Consider the following 21,923-nt stretch of genomic DNA (forward strand, 5'->3'; position numbering starts at 1 on the left):
AAGACCACCTCGTTTACGAGAAGACCAACTCGTTTTCGAGAATACTACCTTGTTCTCGAGAAGACCACTTTGTTCTCGAGAAGACCACTTTGTTCTCGAAAAGGCCACCTTGTTCTCGAGAAGACCACCTCGTTTTCTCGAAGACCATCATCTAGTTTTCTCGAAGACCACCATCTAGTTTTCTCGAAGACTACCACTTCGTGGCCAGGAGCCACGAGACTCTGGAGAGAAGTGATTCGCGAACGAGATGACGATAACGAAACGTTATCGATCGAGGAATCGCACCCTCGGCGCTCGTTTGTTCCGCGAGTGAGTTTAGAATTCACCTTTCATCGCGTCTTGCTTCGTCGTCGGGTGGTCTTTTCGCGACGACGGAGCTTTCCGTAATCAGAGACGCGAACCCTCCAGGGCAATTTTACCCCTTTGTTGGTAAACGGTCGGGTCCGGGCCGAAAATCAGGCAAAACCGGCCCCCACTGTCGTCGGTTAACGACGCTTTTCGTCGTTTTCGTCATCCACGACACGGACTGCCGGGCGAACTGTCAACTATCATCGGCCAGACAATAGCGTGATTAGGACACAGTGTTCTCCACGCCCCCTCTCCCCCTCTGTTCCCTCGATTGCTACCGGGTCTCTGGCTCGCTGCAGAAACGCGTGCACGCCGCTACAAAAGGACAGAGACCGCTCTGCACCAATGTATACCCTCTAACATCGCGCGGATCTCTCCGCTTTCTCTCCAGAGAACCGGAAGCCATTGTGTACGAGCAGCCCCGTTGGTGTCCTCTTTTTATCTCACGGGTTGCTCGCGTCGGGGGAGTGTTGCGGCGCACGCCTGCGGGACGTCAACCGCGTATTAAGTTGATGTATGAGCTCCAGGCTCGCGACACCGTCTGTCCAATGGCTCCCGTTTACCAGGGTTCGACCACACCACGAGGGAAAGAACCTACCACCGTGGCAGCTTTTCACGTTGTGCCTTCTTTTTACACGCCGACGAGTAACACCTACCCTACAGAGCCAACGTACGCTAGGATCTCTTTCGAGACCCGTCTCTTACCGACACACGTTCAACTTTACAGGCTTTGACTTCCCGTCGTCTTGGGGACAGTACTCTCGTCTTGGGGTGTAGTACTCACGACGAGCTGAGTGGATTGGGTGACAACTTGGACATATTTTGTCCGGTGTTCAGTTTCCAGCTGGTTTCAAAATTTAATTTAGAGTACCCATACCACTTGCGAGCTTGGAGTCTGGAAGGTAGCAGTTTCAGGAAAGGAGAAGCTAAGGTGTGGGGTTTGCTCGGTTTCTCCCCGAAGACATTGAACTTCCTTGTAGGCTTCGCGTCACCTCGGGGACGGTGCACCGTCGATGCACGGAGTATCGACGAGTGCGAAGCGACAACTTGAACCTTCTTCGGAGTTCTTACGATGTCAAGTTTCCAAATTTGGTTCGATTTGGAGAATACTTGGTCGCCACTCATACCGGAAGACGTCAGTTGTACTTCTCTCGGAAGATCGGAAACTTCGATGGGTGAGGCGTGTTGTCACCTGGTACGTGGTAATTTCTACCTTACTTAGAGTTCAGTTTTTGCGTAGACGAGTTGCAAAATTTGGTTCGAATCTTTCGTTGCAACTCGTGGGCTACTACTCGATGCGTAGTTTACCGGTTGCAGAGAGGAGAAGGGACGAAAAAGGAAGTGTATATACACAGGTGTTGGAAGAAGGGGGTTCGAGACTCTCAGGGCGGGTAAAAGGTTCTAAGAAGTATAGATTGAAGAATAGCTTAACACTTGACGAATGGTTACAGAGAGCTGTGGTAAATTTTTCAGAGGTAGGGATGTATTTTTGTCTCTGCTTGACTACCATCTTCCCTAAAAGTCTTCCAGAATAGAATGTGTCTCTACACTTTCCCTTGGATATTACGTGGCACTGTTTACGGAAAGAATAAGGTTGCTTTCGCGCGATTTGCGTCGAAAGCCTGGGCATCCTCTTCCATCAAACAGCGTCGTACATCAGGGGTGATGTTCGCTCGTCCGCCTTCCCCGTGTTCTCTCGCTTCACGCAGCCCCGTCCCTGATGAGACGGGAAGATTAGCTTCGGTCTCTGTTTGGGGAGCTGATTAGCCCCACGGCCCTTTGACGCTAAACGGGGAGAATCTTCTGCAAATGACGATTCTCACCGTTTTCCGGCCCGTTTCGCAACGTGTCCGCGCCATCACGGAAGTATTCAAATTCTTCGTGAAGGGGAGGATCCAGGTGTCAAGATCTAAACAAAAGCGAACGTCGTACTGTTCCACGGAAAGAAAAAGATCGTTTCAAAGTCGAGAGAAACTCGACGCCACGAGTGAGCAAAAACTGGACAGTGTCGAGCGATTTTTGTTTAATCGCGCACCTCTTTCGAATTAACGGAAGATTTCGATCGTTTGTAAACTAATAGCGGTGATTTCGATTACACGATTATTCTCGAATCGAGGCCAGCAGCTCGAGTTTACGCAGAGAGAGGGAGGTTACGCTTTCAAACAACAGATACTTCCCTCCTATAGTGCGATTCGACGAAAAGTTAAAAAAAGGGCATCCAAGGTTGAACTTGTCTAAAACAAGGGTGGGTAGAACCTCGGTAAGAAACAACTGTGCAAAGTACAGAATCTATGGAAACACAGACCATCGCCAAGATGTTGAAGTATTCCAAAATGTTCTCCTGACATCTCGAGATTCTCCGCTTCGTTACAATCTTTCTGTACTGCCTACACATCATCCCTCGGAGCAAGAAAAACCCCTATTAAACCGCTACTATAGTGCGATTCGACGAAAAGTTAAAAAAAGGGCATCCAAGGTTGAACTTGTCTAAAACAAGGGTGCGTAGAACCTCGGTAAGAAACAACTGTGCAAAGTACAGAATCTATGGAAACACTGAGACCATCGCCAAGATGTTCAAGTACCCCAAAATATTCTCCTGACATCTCGAGATTCTCCGCTTCGTTACAATTGTTCCGTAGCGCCGATACATCATCCCTCGAAGCAAGAAAACCCCCGTCCTCTGCCAAGTGCAATCCCCCCGTGACCTCCTCGAACGAGAAGCACACGGAAAGAGCGCGGGTGAAGATAAAGAGATAAAAGAGAGAAAAAAGATAGAAAAGAGAAGGTGGTTTGGGTGAAGGGAGAATCCTTCGAAGGGGATACAGGATGCAACGGGAATCGCGCGTAGTCTAGCGAACGTAGGAGATATTACTCGGGGCCAAGAAAGATCGTTGGCTTTTCTTGGAGCGAGGCAGAGTGTGTCTCGACCGGCGGGACCGCGTTAGGGTTTCGCGTCTCGGGGTTGCGCAACGCGAACGTTGGATGCCAAGTTGGCACGAGCTACGAAAAAGAAGAACGAGAGAAATAGAGAGAGAAAGACAGACAAGAAGAGAGAGCTCTCGGTTTCTCTCTTAAGGGGGGAAGGTGCATTTTTTGCGGCTTTCCTCGGCCTCTCGAGAAGAAAATCTCATCCTCGACTGGATTTCGGCTTTGCGTCGAAACTCTCGCGAGGCGTTGCTCCTCTCTTCTCGTCTCGACGTTTCGATCCGACGCTGGTGCCTGGGTCGTCGTCTCGGAGCCAAGGACGACGACGCGTGCCGTCGCGACCCCGTTTTCCATCTCCTTCCATCGGATTCCTGGACACTGGCGCTTCTCGATCCATCATCGGGGAAACGCGGACCCACCGGTTCCGTCGGGAACGCTCGACTTTATCCGATCTCGGCCAACACCGATGAGAGCACTGGTGGTGTACGCGCTATCGTGAACTTCCCTGACGTACTATAATGAAGATTTATAGCGAGCTTACCCCCTCCTCTAAAGGGGGTGGGATCATCGAGAATGGCTTATTGCCATCCTCGGAAAGTTTTCAAGGTTTAAGCACACCCCGCGTTCCTCTCCCATTTCTAACCCCCTCCAGTTCTGTCTCCACAGTCAATGTCCTCGGGGGACCGTCAGCGGAAGAGTCTGTGGTAGAGGGGGGGAACGCAGGACAACACAGGTATATTAAACTTTTTATAGAGAGATAGGAAGGGAGAAGAGGGGTAAGAGGATTCTGTCATATTAAAATGCTCTCTTGGTCGCGCAAAAGCTCCTCTTCCTCCACTCTCGAGAGGATACCGCTCTCTCACCTGCCCTCCCCTCGTCACTATCTCCTTCTCTCTCTCTCTCTCTCTCTCTCTCTCTCTCTCTCTCTCTCTCTCTCTCTCTCTCTCTCTCTCTCTCTGTAGAAGATATCCTTGGTAACCTCCAAAGTTCCCAGAGCCGCGAGCATCCGAGTTTCGGCGGGATCTCGGCTATTATTGCCGCGGGAAGAATGCAAGCTTTCGCGGTAAATAAGATAGTTTATCGCCTTGGGCGGACCGTGGAGAGCCGCTTTGAACTCCCGTGGCCTCGCGCGCCGCGGTGATCGAAGTAAAAGAGAAGCGACCGAGCGTGTACCCCGACGCGGAATACGCTTTGCCTTCCACCGCGTTGGAAAACTCGGTTTTACGCCGCGACGAGGAGTTTTATCGTCGACGACTAGCGACCCTCGTGATCCTTTACGGCTGTTTCGAGAAATAAAAACGTCTTTTTGTTTTTTTTTTTGCTTTTTATTCGAGCTTCGTGCACGTAAAATATCGCATTGAGAGGAGTTTTTTGAAATTGGAACGATCGAAAGGGGGGTCACAGGCCCGAATGTGAATTGAATTAAAGTCGATACGATTCTTTAATTTTTTTTCAAATAATCTTGCAAAGATACTCTCCGTCCGTGAGAAGAAGGCTCGCGATCGTTCACATCCTCATTTTACAGTCTACTGGACTCCCCCACCAACGCACTAGCTCGAACGACAGCGACCAATAGCGATGCGCGTCGGTCTTAGTCACCGCCCTTGTGCAATGGCGGGGGAGTTCAGTATACCGTACAGTAGGGGCTGTGAACACTCGCGAGCCTTCTTACCACAGTACCTTAATACATTTTGACCTACCAAGAAGCGATACGTTTCTATATTTTAAACCTTTGGACTCGAGAGGAGATTCTCAGTCGCCACTTGATTCAGTTTACTTTATTTTCGATCCGGGAAAACTTGGTAGTTTGGAATTCAAATTGGAATTTAAATATTACGTTCTTGTAGAGTGTAAACGCATGTACGCGAAGTATATAAAAAATGTTCCATTCCAGATAAATTTTACGACTTAGAGGATTTTCTCGAGGTGCTAGTTTCTGGTAGCAAAGAAGCCTCGAGTGCAAAGGGTTAATCGATAGAACTTAGGGCGTAACCTGGATCGAGAACGAATCCGTAATATTTCCTCGGTTCTCAGGATTGAAACGTTTCGAGCGATCCTCGGGAATTTTCGAGTCCTCGATAAAAAGCAGTGGGGGTTTTATCGTCGGGGTATCTTTACCCGCGCGACGGAAACGCGAGTAGCGAGCTGCGGCGCCGTGTTTTCGCTTCGATGATTAGATCTAGCTCGCTATTGAATTTCACGTTCGCGATTCTCCGCTCTCTCTTCTCGCGCACGACCGACATAAATTTCCATTATCGGTTGACTTTGTATCCGGCCTAGACGCGTTTATTGTCCGCGAACTTCTTCCATATTCCGCGCGCATCTTCTTCTCTTTTACGAGTTTCTCAACCATTGTCGAAACTATAAGCAGAGCTCCTCTCTCGACGATCGAAAACGATCATCGTAACGCGTGCACTATTGCATCGATCGGTACAAGTGCGATGCAGTCTGGTTGTTTTTCTTTTTTTATGTTAGTAATTATTGGGTTCGGAAAGTCATTTCGTTTTTTTTTTGGGTGCAAATGAAACACGATTTTTTTCAGAGTGTATAAATATTTTCTTAAATTATATATTTTCAATTTTGGAAAACGAAATGACTTTACGAACAACCCTATAGAATTGACATTCTTTGAGTCTACGTTATTGACGAAAGAACTGGCGGAGAAGATTTCTTTCGCTACGACGTGATCTAATTTTTGCGAAACGAAAATACGTTCCACGAACCAGAAATGAAACATGTGGTAAACGTTGAACGAGGTGGCGATGAAAGAAGCACGCGACACCTCGAGGCATCACGAGATACCTCGTGCGCGTCGTGTTAACAGCAAACAATATTGATTGCTCGGTGACAAGTGAGAGGTAAATATTTTCCGCGTGCATAGAGGCGTCGAGCGTGTATCCAGAAAAAATTTTCTCGGAATTAAGAAAGGAAATCGAACTCGAAGTAGTCCAGAAGAGAATCGGGAAAATGAAGTCTGGAACTTGGATAACGGTTAGCAGTAAAAGAGAAATAACTTTTTATTGGTTTGAAAAAGTAGTGTTTTCGGTGTAAGAAAAGTACAGGGTAAAATCGGAGTAGCAAAGGGATACATTTAATGGTAAACACGGTGTTCTTGAACCGGTTGGTGACGTCACGGTGACGAGGAGGGTCCGTGGAGCTTCTCCGATAGGACCCCGTTCTCACGAAGAAGCTGACGAAACTAAAAAGAAAGAAACGAATCGAAACTTTAGAATTTTGCCTATCTTTGCCCGGGATTTGGTCCCAACGCGATAAGAAGCGTATAAAGAAGGTAACGAACGAGGGTTATGGGCATTAATGGGACCGTACGAGGCGGTTCTTACGATTAAACTGGTAGTGGTAAGAAAGAGGAATTCGAATGGTCCAAGATGCTCGCCCATAATGGAGCGTAACGCGCGATCGAGAAAAAGGGGCATCGTTCGATGAAACTACCGCAGGATTATCCGGGAAACGATCGTTCGCGCGATTGCGCCAGCGGGGATCGAGCGTTTGATTAAAATTCACCGAGCCGCGTAATCTATAACGGACGACTCTAGAAGATATCCCATCTTGGCGCCGGTTAGAAATCCAGCTTTAAAGTCCACGAATGAAACACCGCGATTTCAATTCTATGCAACGTCCGTTGACTCTGTAATCGGTGGCAGACAATTAACACGTTCGGCACCGAGATCATTCGTTTACCTTTTTGTTTACGCCGCGCGATAGAGTAAACGCGACCGGCACCAAATATTGCATCAGAGATTGCGGAGAAAAACGTGCAAGAGCACACGAGGGCAAAATATGTAAGAAATGTGACGAAAATTATACGAGATGGTTTGAAAGGAATAGGATATTGCGGTACGAAAGTTATGGATGTATTATATTTCGATAATTGTAATGGAAGATTTTAACCATCGGACGAAAAAAATTACTATTCGTACGACTTCGAAAAGAAACACACGCTATTCAAGATTGATAGTTAATAGTTCAGGATAATTTTGCAAGGAAACCCCTCTATTGCTATATTCAAAGAAAATGAAATTTCTTTTCTAGAGTGCTCTTTTCGAAAACACACGCTATTCAAGCTTAATAGTTAATAGTTCAGTATAATCTTGCAAGGAAACCCCTCTATTGCTATATTCAAGAGAATGGAATCTTTTCTAGAGTGCTCTTTTCGAAAACACACGCTATTCAAGCTTAATAGTTAATAGTTCAGGATAATCTTGCAAAGAAACCCCTCTATTGCTATATCCAAGAAAATGAAATTTCTTTTCTAGAGTGCTCTTTTCGAAAACACACGCTATTCAAGCTTAATAGTTAATAGTTCAGGATAATCTTGCAACGAAACCCCTCTATTGCTATATCCAAGAAAATGAAATCTCTTTTCTAGATTGCTCTTTTCGAAAACACACGCTATTCAAGATTGATAGTTAATAGTTCAGTATAATCTTGCAACGAAACTTCTCTATTGCTATACCCAAGAGAATGGAATCTCTTTTCGAGAGTACGCTAGATCGCGATCGATATCGGGACGATCTCTCCGCGCGGGCGGGCGTGCGTTTGATATTTTTTGCAACGTGGTTGGTGGTCGATTGCGATAATAATCGCGGCGATTCGCGAGCCACGACTTCGATATCCACGTCGAGGAGAATCCCGCGGGGCGTGAGCGTAAGTCGCGCTTTAAGTCGATTTTAATCGAGCCCGGTGAGTCGAAGGGGGAGACCCCATGCCACCATGATCAGGGAGCCCTCTGCAACAGGGGGGTAAAGAGACCAGGAGTGGTGTGTACGTACGGGTGCCTGCTTTGCATGCAAACTACGGCACGGAGACATCGTTTCCCCGGGAGTCTTGGGCATTAAGTAATTGCGACGAGTAATCCCGGATATGGGTTATCGTTATCAGGGAAATCACCAGTGTAACCCGGCCTTTGATCCTTTTCCCGCATAATCGCTGATATTTCCTCGGAGGGGAGCTGCTCTCGGGGACACGAAGCGTCTGATGGGATTTATCGTCGCGCTGCCAATGATCACGGCTGTTTTTTCATATTTTTAATCGCTCGATAACATTGACATTAATTTCACTAGCTTTCTCCAACGGATTCGTGGATGCTTGGACAAAATCGAAGATTAAGGCGAAATAAGTCGTATCCAAGACTACGTAAAGGACATGCGATCCAACATCAGTGAATTGTTCTGGATGTCGACTACTCCACGGTGATAAAAACACATAGCCTTTTTAAACAAACAACATCGACGATCTTTGGAAAAATTGCTTACCTATCGTAGCATTTTCCCCTCCCGAATAAATAATATCTTTCCCCGTCACATTTTTTCCTATCGTCGAAGTGAGATATTTTCAAGGCAGTCCGGTTAAACGACACCCTGTATTTTACAATCATCGTTCGAACGCTGTAATTACGTACACGGTGTCAAGTCATCGCTGTACAGGGAGTCGTGCGAAAAATCGTCGCGTTCTGTGTACGGGAGGCGAAAAAGTTAGAAAAATGCGGAACAATCACACGCAAGGGACACTGTGGGTTGCACGGACAAACTGAGAAACGGTCCTCGACCCGTTGGTTAATTCCAAAGCGGTCTCTGTTGTGTCATCAGCCATCCGGTTGGCCCCCTCGCGGGACTGGCTGCCCGTAATCGCGGCGTTTTGTCACTTTTACGTCGAGGAAAGGGACACGAAGGCCGAAGGAGGCAGGAAATGAACGCGCGTAACGATGATGGGGGCTTTCGAAATCCTTGGAATCACTTTATTTACTTATTTACAAGATGCGTGTACTTTGCGACACGCTCGGGGGACGAGTCGAATCCTCTGATGGATTTTGACGAATTTTCTCTCCCGAGGGAATAGTTTAATGTTTTTGGAGACTGTATCGTTTTAAATGTCAGTGCTCCCCATCGATCTTGCGCGTAGCGTTGTAAATTTTCTGCTCGTCCCCGTTAACATATAGAACCTCTAACTCACCTGGAACAAGTAACCGACTTGTTTTCGACGATGGGGAAAAATGTAGAAAAGTATGTGGTGTTGGTCCAAAGAGGTTGGCAAACACTGACCCGAATAATTGATTTTCTAAACCACGATTCTCTCGCATAAATTGCTACTGACCCATTACACGGGTCTGTCCCCATGCTACTGTACCCCAAGTTCGAGACACGCACTTTGGCAGTACGTTGTTTGGGGGTGTTAATTTTCCGTAGCATTGGAAGCAATTGCGCGACTCGTCGTCGACGAAAGATCGCGAGACAACAAAACGGGGTGAACAAGGGGGGAGTATTACTCGTTGCGCGCGAGTGTGAATTTTACTCGACGCGCGAACCAGAAGAGGAGAGGACGGTAGGATGAGGTGTGTCGTGCAGGCATCGAGTTAAAAGAGAAACCGCCAAAGGCGGCGGTGTTTTCCCCGTTTTCGCGATCCTCTCGTCGCGCGTGGCACAAAAGAACGCGGCAAAGGGTGGAAAAGGGCTGGAGACGCGCGCGAGTTCGCGATTGAACCGTGTACACGCGCCGCGGAAAACGTCGCGTCGACGAAACGGGCCAAGCTTTGGGAAATATTTGCGAGTTCCTTCCTCCGTGGCGCGGGAACAAAGCCCCGGGACGCACAAAGAGGAGAGCTCTGGTTCCACGGCGTACCGCCCCCAGGGTGACGCGGAAGTTGCACGAAACGTGCTAATGGGGGCGGTTATGTAAACACCGCGCCACCGTCGGTTTACGCGCCGAACGAGGAGAATTCCTTTTGTACGGGGAATCCCGGTGACTGCGTCGAATTCAATGGGAAAGGAAATACGTCAGGTCGTGGTTCCTTCTCAAAGAACCTCGAGGTGACCTTGATTCCAATTTCCAAGGAACAAATTTAAGGGTAATATTCCCTCTCACCTATGAACTACACCGTGGATAGGTGTTGTTTATTTATTGGGTGGTTCGGATATTTCGTTTCTTTTGGTGAAAATGAAACACGATTGTTTCAGAGCGTATAAATCTTTTATTAAAGTATATATTCTCCATTTTGGATAGCAAAACAATCCAATATTTTGTAGCGAAGCTGGTACATCGCCAGGGAGTAGACTTTCGACTCGTACGAATTCGTAGTATCCATAGGAAATGCACTTTCCAAGTAATTGATCCGGAGAATTCTCTCGCGAGTTTTCCACGAGTTTCACCCCATCGCAGGTGTGTACGGTTGTGATTCGTGTAGAGGTTGGGAATACAGCGACCAGTGCTGGGCGAGCCAGTCTGCGCGGAGCCGCGACTCGTGTAGGAAATTGCGCGCGATCTGTATTAATTTCGAGGCGGTACGGCCCGCCTGCCACTCGGTGGTTTCGTCGAGCATAAGCGGTGATATTGCGGACCCGTGTACACGACACGTTCTCACGCACCTGCGGGACCGGCGTATTTTCGAATCGCGTGTGCCCGACGCGGAAACATTGTCGCAGGTCAGTCGAACGTGACGCGAATCACGTTGCCGCGCTCGTTGCCAAGAAATTCTTACGAGCCTCGTATCGGCGTTAACCCTTCCCAAGTGTCCGTGCCTCGTGCGGCCAAATGCCTTGAAATTTGTCGCGAATCTTCCAATTTCATATTCCATGCGTCTCTTCCCCCATAAACATTCGTCATCTGTCTCTCTTTGCCTTCTGTCTGTCTTTAGTTTCTGCTTTTCTTTACCTTCTCGGTTCATTTTAATCGTCTCGTGCGATAATCGATTCTTTTTAAATCGTTTCAAACTTTCTATTTTCGATCGTGCACTAACAACTTCCAGAAATCACTTCGTAGAACCCTCGGTATCATCGCAAGGTAGAGATGGTGGGGGAAAATGGGTCCTACCGTGGCCAGATGTCGGTACGGACGATCGCTCCGCGCTCTAGCGGCGAGTACGGGAGACACAGTATGCCCCACACGACTGTAGAGCACTAGAGCTCCGCAATAGGAACGATACCTAAAATTCGCGGCTCGTTTTCACCCGGGTCCGACGTCCTCGAGTCAGCTCGCAAAAAGTGACGAAATTACCATTTTCCAGGCATCGTTCGAGGCTCGTTTAGTCCGTAACGCGGGGAATTAAGCCCGGCGAGCGTTCGTAATGAAAATAAGTCGACCGTAAAGGGTTGAAAGTTTTTTTTTACTGTCCGCGTAAACGCTGTACGAGGCCGTGGAACTGCTTCGCGTGGACCCCGTTTCTTATTTATCGGATCGGTCCCTCGGGTGTCTCGGTGAATTTCGGACGTATTGGCCGCAGAGTCGCGTGACGTACGTTTCGACGCGAAAGGTACGACGCTCCGGGCTATTCCATTACGGTCGTCTCCTTCGCTCCCTTATTGGCGAAAACACCCGGGCAAGCTTTCGATCCTGTCGACGCGTCGGTGGACCGGTTTTCACGGCGTCTCGAAACCGATTCGAGACACTTCGGCAGAGACTTTTCTCAGCCGACCACGTAGTAGCGTGGCGTGCCCTCTCTCAATACTGGCGCTCGCTCACGCGCCCCTGCCACGTGTCTCGGTCTATAAAACTCTACGCGCATTCCGAGAATCTACTCCGAGCACCGTTATCTCGCGTCCAATCCAACTGGAAGAGAATTATTTCCAGCCCCCAGATTTCAACGCCCTTTTGCTGAATAGTGGAGTAGACGTCTCTCGATGAAACGATCGGAGCGTTGTGTGTAGATGGCAATTTTTTAGATACAAGTGATCGAAATCGAGTATCCACCTTCAATGTTTCACGCATTGCGACGAGGAACTTATCTTTCACTCTGGTGTTACCCCAGGAGGATCCAGCGTGAAATTCGGAGCATTTCGAGCCGAGTGCAGAGCCATACGTAACGTTTGGCGAGCAGTGGAGTTTATTGGGTCCCCTCTCTCGGGTCGTTTGAAATTTTAAGGTGACCATTAAGACCTCCGGGGCGGCATTTGCATACCGCCTGGAAGTTCCTGACGTCACGCGGCTCGTTCTCTCGGAGACACGAGGCTCCGTTAATGCGGAACATGGCCGCGTCGTAAATTCTACGGAATATAAAGAGGGGTGACGGAGAGCGGCTGTCGCGGCGTAAATACCGTGGGCCCATTAAAACTTTTCGCGTACTTGGCTGGAATTTATTTCGGCCCCGACCGCGCGTGTCCAGCCGCGGTAGACGCCGTAACCGTTTTACGGCGCCAGCTCGTTTCATTCGTACTTCTGTCGGGATTCGAAACCTCTCGATGATCTTGCTTCGATTATTCTCGTCGCGTCCATATGGACGAACGATTGTTTTTTAGGATCCAGTTCAAACGAAAGGATCGAGTCTCGGTATCCTTTCGACAGGACAAGGGTAACTTGGGTATGAATTTTTAAGCGATCTCGAGAATCTTGCACGGTTCACGATTAACCCCTATACTTGGTACAACACAGAGTGGGACCACTTTTGATTCGAATTTCTATTTTTTGTTGCGTCGTTAACGTTGGCTAGGTTATCTTTTAGCCGGTTAAGAAACAGTGGAAATGTGTTTCAAAGGCGATACATTTTGCAAGTGTCGTCGTTGCGTAAAAGGGGGTTCTCCCTTTGGAATGTTTTCCAAGGAGCTTTCGAGAAGGATCGAGTCGCGCGAATAAATGAACGAAGAGGCCAGCTTCCTGGTGCACGGCGGACGTTCAACGCGATTCTCGAATTAGATTTCCCCTTTCGATGGCGGGCTAAAACGGTGCTCGTGGGCGTTGACGTGTTCGCGTCACCGTACGGTGGAACTTGGAAATCGCGTGTCCCGAAACATCGAATGAGAGTTTCACACCGTGGAGTTCACGGGTACCGAGGCATTAACGCTTATAACCCCGTTAATCCAAAGATCACGAACCTGTAATAGTATCTTCACCGTGGTATAAATGTAAAAGCTATTAGACACTAAGAGGTGGCGCGGCGCAACCTTTAGAGACGGGTCTGTGAAGTAGGTAGGTTCCTCGCGTGCCATAAAAGGACCATAAGTTCCGAGAAACGGGGAGGACGTCCAATCTTGGGTAATGCCTACGCGAAACAGAACTCTCGGATGGTCAGATCTTCCTAGAGGAACCTCTCCACCCCCGTACAAAGCTTTACTGTCCTCCTGTGTCCACCAGGGTGGTATGACTCGGAACAACTACACCTCTCTGGGTTACGGAGGACCCTAGACTCCAGTAGCATCCACCGCTCGTTACCTTTAGACCACTCGTTCTACTTGAATCGCGGAGGACCCTACCCTCTAGAACTTGCAAGGATGACCCTTGGATCGTCCTTGACGTTGAAGTTCACTGCAATTCTTGGGACAGAACTTATTAACACTGTTCAATAGTATATTCGTACTAGAAGGTTCACTACCAGGGAGGTTTGACTCTATAACTAGATCTTAGGACTCTAAACTTTAAGATATATTCTAGATGTCGAAACACCTCTTAGGTATCCTAGGTTTTAGGATACCTCTAGGTTACTCTAGACTTTAGGATACCTCTAGGTTACTCTAGACTTTAGGATACCTCTAGGTTACTATAGACTTTAAGATACCTCTAGGTTACTCTGGACTTTAAAATACCTCTAGGTTACTCTAGACTTTAGAATACTTCGAGGGTAATCTAGACTTTAGGATACCTCTAGGTTACTCTATACGTTAGGATACCTCTAGGGTACTCTAGACTTTAGGACATCTCTAGGTTACTCTATACTTTAGGATACCTCTGGGGTACTCTAGATTTTAGGATACCTCTAGGTTACTCTAGACTTTAGGATACCTCTGAGGTACTCTAGATTTTAGGATCTCTCTGGGGTATCCTACACTGCAGGATACCTTTAGGTATTGCAAGAATGACTCTCGAGTTCGTTTTGCTCCTGGAATTGAACAAAATTCCAGCAAGAATCGAGCCTGGTTCACAAGGTGTTCCCAACTCCATCGATCCGAAGATATCGGACTGCAAATATCATCTCCCTCTGGTATGCCCATCGCTAGCAAGGTGTTCCATTTGGAACTGGACGTCTCGTCTCGGGATACCTATGACACTCGTATCAGACTCCTACGGTTTCCACTCCTACAATTTCCAGGAAGGATAATTAAAAATTTTTTTTCGTTCAAATTGTTGCAATTATCGTCCACGAAGGCTTCGAGCGTTCGTATCGCCGCGACAAAATAGCGGGAGATTAGGTGGCTTGTTTCGAACCGGGACACTATAATTGCGAGATGCGTTACCGTTACGGGTAGAGATATTCCGGGCCGTTATCGCATCGCGAGATACGCCGTATCTAACGAGCGGAGAGTGTTATTTTTTTTTTCTTTTTTTTTTTGCGCGCGTCATGGCCAATAATCCCCGGTGTGTATTTACACGTAAAATCGTTGCGATAAAAAACGATTATCGCGACGGAGATTGCCTGCACCTATGACACTGTTACACCGGTACATCACGGCCACGGAAGCTATACGGTACGCGTTCCTCGAACGAGAGAACCTTGAGGAACTACGTCACTCGTAGCCTACCTGGCAACGAGATTTTCTTACTGGTTACATCGACGAGAAAAACCGTGAAAAATTTTCCTGCATTCGAAACTTACGAACGTTGTCCTCGAAATTATATTTCCCGACGATGGAATATTACACTTTCTATCGGTAGAATAATTAGGTTTTTCGGAAATTCATTTCGTATTTTTTGGTGAAAACGAAACACGATCTTTCTCAGAGTGTGCAAACATTTGATCAATTTACACATTCTCCATTTTGGAAAACGAAATTACGTTCCGAAAAAACCCAGTATATTCCCCGACTATGGAATATCATACTTTCCATCCGTGGAATTATATTCTCCGTCTATATATTCGTATATCAATTCTCCATTCTCGGAATACTTCCTATCGACGGAACCTACTCTTCCAGCTGTTCGTTAAGAGTTCGTAGACCTCCTCGTGGAGCTCGAAACGTCGTAGCCGTAGTCTCGATCGGCCCACTCCTCGATCGGGACAAAAAAGAAATTAAGAACCGGAAAAAGAAGTTCCGTAATCCCCATTGTTTTCCGCGTTCGGGGAACAATGGGTCGGCATTAGCTCCGCGGTCGATCGTAACGGGCTTGAAAAGTGTGCCTTTATAAAGACAGAGGAGAGAAGCCGCGCTCGGTCAGGTACGTTAGCCGACGGGTTGGCTCATCGAGCGGCCCGATGCGCGACTTGTTCGTCGGTGAGTACCGCGCGAATCGACAGGGAGGAGAGACGACCACGACGACGACGGTGGTGGTAGAACGGGGACGTAGAGGGGAAACGGCGGGCATTCGGGGACGTCGAGGCGGTGCACTTGCATCGAGTGCATAAAATAATCAGTCAACGACCTAGCCGCCGCTAAGCGGTAAGCGCGCGTAGCTACTTTTGCGTCAGGGTCGACTCGGCAACGTGCCGCCAACGTTGGGCTAGGTTAGTAATATCGCCACTCCGCCGGAGCTATTTACTAGCTCTATTCTTACGCGGCGCTTACGCGGACACAGGCGTCGACTCGTCCGTGACGATGTCTCTCACGGCGAGTAGAGAACCACGATCATCGGTTCCACCGACCGATAAAACCCGATATCGCGTAGCGTTTACATCGGCCACGTTATCGGTCCGCGGGCGTATAGATTCCCAATTCGTGGACGGTGTACGTTATCTTTCTCTTTTTCGAAGCCCGCGTCCGTCGTCCTTCGTTATCGCTTATCGGTTGATTGTCTCTCGAACGTCTGTTTCTATTAACGTCCCTGACTACGCGGATAGTAGTCGACAACGTTCCGTAACGCACAACACCCCCATCTACCTGTCGATATTTAACGTTGACTGGGAACCATTGATGTTGCATCGTGTCGTACCGGATTCGTCGATTCGAGAAAGTGATCAAGTTTGTATTTCGTATCGTGGAACGTTCCATTTTTGAACCATTCCGATATTATCGCTCTCTTTGCTTGGGTACACGTTGTTATTTCGAATCTGAATAATTTCGTTCGCTTCTGTTCCTATTCATCTTCCCAATAATACCCTCGTCCGAATTGTCGTCCACATTGTTTACGAGGAACCACAATATTACCATTGTTGCTCTGAAGCTCATCCGATTAAAAACAATTACCATTGTCTTGGAACGATCCATCGGGAAGTAATTTCGTTTCGAGTATTCGTGGATTTTTTTTTTTATTTATTTATTTACTTTTTTTTGCAAACAAAGTAATATTACGGTAATATTTTCACCATAGATACTCGTACGGTCGCGGCTCTGGATCGAAACGCGATTGTGTTTTGAAAAACGAATACACCCTTTCGGCTAGGGGCAAAACGATCGATGTCTTTTAGCGGTGTTGCGTTTACAACCAAAGAACGCTATCGTGCTCATCGTGGTGTTAAGTTACAAGCAAGGACGACGGTGTTTTTACGCGTTAAAAAGCGGAACGCGTTCGCGTTTAGCGATCGATAATATCGTGGACTCGAATGCGGGCAAACTGAACGGGAAATCGAACAAAACGTTTTTCCCCCTTTTCATTCCCAATTGTTCGGTTGTAACAATCGGAACGTTGTTTCGTTGCTCTGAAATATATCCCTCGTTGTTTTCTCTGTCCTTGTGCGAGAAAAATTGATTCTCAAAGCACACAATTCGACACGTCACAAATAACGAGACAATATCACCTCGACGGAATTGCTTCATTCTCTCGCTGTTAAAAACTCCTGTTCCAAAGTACAAGATACTCGTCTCCCCGCTAAAAGTGCATAAACATCGAGCGTATAAATAACTCGTACATCCTATTACCGAGTTCACACGGTGAATATTTAAATAATGAAAAAAAAAAAAAAAAAATTGATTCATCATTGTGGAAGGTACAGTACCTGAGAAAAATATTCACGATAAATACGTTCGCTAAGTATTGCTCGATAGTATCAAATACATAATTAATTTCAGATATATACGATTAATTTCAGATATATACTATTAATTTCAGATATATACTATTAATTTCAGATATATACGATTAATTTCAGATATATATATCTCGATGTGCACTCTCGGTCTTAAAGCAACCAGATGCATCGTGAGTTTCGAGTGTCTTTCGAAGGATGACCATCGTATCGAACGCGTGAAAAATAAATTTCGTTTCTCTTGGTTTGTAACGTGCACGATTCGTTCGGTTACTCGTGTCTCGGGGCGTAGTGAGCCTTTAGTCGGATTAAAGTTCACGGTGCAGCGTAACCCAGAACAGAAACGATCCGTAAAACCGCCTCGTATCTGTGTCATTACAATGCGCGCTCTGGCAGGGTACGCTGTCCGCGTACCGTTCCCGGTAAACATGTTTGTTTGCGCGCAGCGGCAGCAACGGCGGCGAACCTTCGTGTCAGCCAGTCGGGACTTGTTTTTGCGCTAGGTTAGTTAAGTGTAATTCCGTCTGGCGAGGTTTCATTATATTCCACTGGCTCGCCGGCTCGCGGCCCACGCGTATTGGTTCGATTCAGTCCACCGCCACGTTATCTCCGTTACGTCACGTTTTTACGACTCGCTCGTTCGCTCGAGCGTGTTCGTTCGATCGCTAGCTAGCTCGCGCGAGCGTGTTCGTTCGCTGGTTCGCTCGCGCGCGCAATAAAGTTGCTACGTGGCGACCGCGCTCCGCTACGTGATGGACCGTGGCTCCTTTACCATTCCGGTTGAGCGTGCCTCGTGAATCACGAAGCCACCTAAGGGACCTATTGCGTCGTAACATGCAATAACAACGCTTTATCTTCGTCGTCATCGGGGAATAATAATGAACCTCGAAAAATAATCGACCGGGGTGACCAGAGGACCGTGTTAAATATTCCTGGTCGCACGAAGGCCACTTCTTGGAACCGAGCGTGAAATTACGATACTTTCGAAAAGGGGGTCGAAAACGATGATGCTTCGGTGGAAATTGGACGAGGATCGATTCATCCGTTGAGAGTAATGAAAAATTATATAAGAGAATCAACGATGTTCGTAGCGAACGAGAACGTTCGTGGGGATTCCCTTGGTTGCGTCGGATATTTGAATATCTCTTTGTAACGCGAGATGGGAGAGAGGCGTTCGAGAAAAATATTGCTTCTTCGTCTGTGATAATATTTTCCTCGATAATAAACACAGTTAACGACTCGAACGGTTTACCGTGGACCATTGATGGTCCACGCGGCGCTGACTGCCCGAGTTGACAGAAGCTCGTTAAAATCGGAGGCGGGGACGGGGTCAATCGTTCTCCTTGTTAGCCAAATTGGATAACGAGTCTTTCGCGTCGAATAATTGGCCGGTTCGTGCGGGCGAGTCGCGTCGCTCTGGCGCGCGTAAGACAAATCAATTCGACGAGGAGAGCTCCTCGCGCGCGCCGACGAGCTGCATCCTCGCGACGCGTTGCGTTTGTTCGCTCTTGTCGTTCCGTGTGCGTCCGCCCGCCCGTCCGCTTGCCCGCGCGCGTGTTGGTACACACACAGGATCGTCCACGCGAACGGGTAAACACGCGCGCGATCCGCGACGAGGCGTATCGACGTTCTAGCTAGCTAGCTAGCTAGCCGCGGCGGCAATCGGGTTTTTCTTGGGCTAGGTTAGGCGCTATCGTCTGGCATCGGCGATGTTTACTACTTCGCCTCTATTCTTGCTGCTGACCGAGAAGGAACGCGCGCGAGTGTACGCGAGCTCGTGGGAGGCGATAAGAGACCAAGTTCTCTCTCCGAGGCCGATAGGCGATACGTTGTATTTCGGGAACAGGGGGCTCTTTCAGCTCGAAGAAACTCGCCTCCGGTTTCGAATCGTGACAACATGCGTTCAACTTTATTCGAGGGATCGATAAGGCGAAGCCATCGAGTTGGGAGGCCTTAGATCCGCTTGGACTATCGACTATCCGAATCCGAGAATGGGGTCATTTAGTAGATTACACGCGATACAATAAAATTTTAAGTATTACGAGAAGAGTCTGTTCTTACCGCGTCTTAAATTTTGAGGGCTTTCTATGCAAGAATTTTCTTGCTTTACATTTTTCCAGCTCTAGAATTTTCTTTGCGCTAGACTTTTCCCGCTCTAGAATTTTCTTGCTGCAGACTTTTCCCGCTCTAGAATCTTCCTTACTCTAGAATCTTCGTTACTCTACAATTTTTCATACTCTAGAATCTTCCTTACTCTAGAATCTTCCTTATTCTAGAATCTTCTTTACTCTAGAATCTTTCTTACTCTAGAATCTTCCTTACTCTAGAATCTTCCTTACTCTAGAATCTTCCTTACTCTAGAATCTTCCTTACTCTAGAATCTTCCTTACTCTAGAATCTTCCTTACTCTAGAACCTTCCTTACTCTAGAATCTTTCATACTCTAGAATCTTCTATACTCTAGGATTTTTCCTTACACTCTCAAACTATAGGTAGATTCCTCACCTTAGGACTTTTACCCGCACTACTTTAATTCTCCTAAGGCTCACGAATTCGAACCTGTTTCTTCGAGAAGCATTTCGGTAGCTTTCGCCGAGTTCCATCCTTAACGAAAAAGATCGCCACGGAATTTCCAATAATTCCTACGTTCGCCATTAGTCGTGTAACGCCGTACGGTAGTGCCTTTCCCGTGGAAGGTCAGCGGCGCAAGGGAGCTCTCTCGAGTAGACTCGCGGTTGCAGCGATGTTATCCACGGGATAATTAGAAGAGCCGTGTTTCTCTGGCAGCGCGACACGTCGATAAGTAATCTCGTTCTGGGGTCTGGTAATAATTCCCGTGGCCGAAAAAACACCACCAACGTCTGTTTCTTAATGAGACACAACGACGGTTGGACTGCTCATGTGTACTTCGGGCTCGTCGTCGCGCAATGAACACGTACGCTCGCTCGCGTGTGCGCACGCTTTTCCCTGGCGACCAGCGCGTGCCGGAACAACGCGCGAGAGAGAAAACGGCCGCGAGAGAGAAACGGTGTCGGTAGTGCAGTAAACTCGTGCCGGCGGATAAATATACGGTATTATGTAAGTTGTTTGCGAGCCAGAGAACGCGAGAGAGGAGAGGAGCAGTACCGCGAGAAGAGAAGCCGGTTTCTCTTGCACGCGTGTTGCGTAATAATCGACGACGAGACACGACGACGTCCGATTCTTTTTTTTTTCTCCCATTCGTGTCCACGAAACCGCAAGAGGACGTTCGAAAACATGGCGCATCAAAAGAAATCGGTCTTCGTTTTTCCGTGACGACGTTACGCGATCGTTCAAGGGATTACGCGTGCGAGCGTCAATCGGGACCGGAGAGAGTCTTATAACGTGTATAAAGCGTAAGAGGGTTCTCTTTCCTCGGGAGAGTGGGTTTCTCGCGAGGAATCTTCTCGCGTTCGAGATGGATCCGTGCGTTTCTAATGCTCCGCGCCGCGACGCCTCGTTGCGTAATCGCGTACGGTGAATCGGATCGGGGCGCACGGTGACGTAACGCCGGAATGGCTTTTTATTGAACTCTTTGGTCTATCTCTGGGTGTCCCATCGAAGGCATTGACGATTGGAAAACTGGTCTTTGGAATCGATTAATTCCGTGCATAATCGGTCGCCGTTCCAGCGATTTGCAATAGCTTGTCACGCGTGTCGCGTACACGGACGATTACAGTCGGCGATTGGGACAGAGATGGAATCGTGAGATTAATTGCTTCGAACGTATCGTTGACCCTAGGTTTCGCGTAACCGTGTATAAGTGTCCATAGCAATATTAATTCAACGTGCTTTACCATACATGGCGAGTTATTTATTTATGGAGTATATTGCATTCTGGGTTAGGTTCCGCGACTATCGACAGGAACTCGGCTACCCTCTTGACAATGAGGATTAATTTTCAAACGATTTCATGGTATCCGTTTACCAGCTACGACGAGTGACGTCTCCTTCCCAGGAGCCGAGGACTCGCCAGGTGGGCACTAATTGTTGTTTCGTACAACTTTCTCTCCATTTCGTCGCTCGTCCCGCCCAGAGGCTGCTATTTCGTTGCATTGTCGCGAAACAAAAGGAGAGGAAGGCGTGCCACGCGTGTTCTTCCGTCAGCTATCGTCACGTTTCAAGGCTCCGTTTTCGGTTGAGATTTTTCCAGGCCGTGAGGGTATAACGATCTCGATCGGCTTCGACAGCTGCTAATACGGCACGATGAATTCCATGGAACCCCAAAACCCACCCCCCAGGCTAGGGTCTCATTCGAGCTCGAACTACCGCTTGATTGCGTACGGATTTGCGGCGATTTCAGGGTTGAGAAAGGGAGGGCTCACTGGCTGGCGTTTTTCAGGGAAGAAACGAAGAGGGCAAAAAGAAAACGATACGTGTGACGGATGGAAAAGTTCTCTGTCTCTCCCCGACTCTTCCTGGTTCTCCGCATCTCTCCCTGGATCTCTCTGGCTCTCTCTGACTCTCTGTGACTCCCCCTGACTCTCCCTGACTCTCCCTGGCTCACCCTGGTTCTCCGCATCTCTCCCTGGATCTCTCTGGCTCTCTCTGACTCTCTGTGACTCCCCCTGACTCCCCCTGACTCTCCCTGACTCTCCCTGACTCTCCCTGGCTCACCCTGACTCTCCCTGACTCTCCCTGGCTCACCCTGGCTCTCCCTGGCTCTCCCTGGCTCTCCCTGGCTCTCCCTGGCTCTCCCTGGCTTTCCCAGGTTCTCCCAGGTTCTCCCAGGTTCTCCCAGGTTCTCCCTGGTTCTCCCTGGTTCTCCCTGGTTCTACCAGGTTCTCCCCGGCTCT

The 21,923-nt window shown here is 48.1% G+C and overlaps 1 protein-coding gene across 1 annotated transcript in view; it reads left to right on the forward strand.

Moving 5' to 3' along the window:
• Positions 1 to 21,923, forward strand: part of Heca (hdc homolog, cell cycle regulator) — a 205,496-nt gene that overhangs the window by 60,021 nt on the left and 123,552 nt on the right. The gene's annotated exons all lie outside the window — the stretch shown is intronic.

This window comes from Ptiloglossa arizonensis, chromosome 4 (assembly GCF_051014685.1).
Source record: "Ptiloglossa arizonensis isolate GNS036 chromosome 4, iyPtiAriz1_principal, whole genome shotgun sequence".
Classification (NCBI taxonomy): Eukaryota; Metazoa; Arthropoda; class Insecta; order Hymenoptera; family Colletidae; genus Ptiloglossa; species Ptiloglossa arizonensis.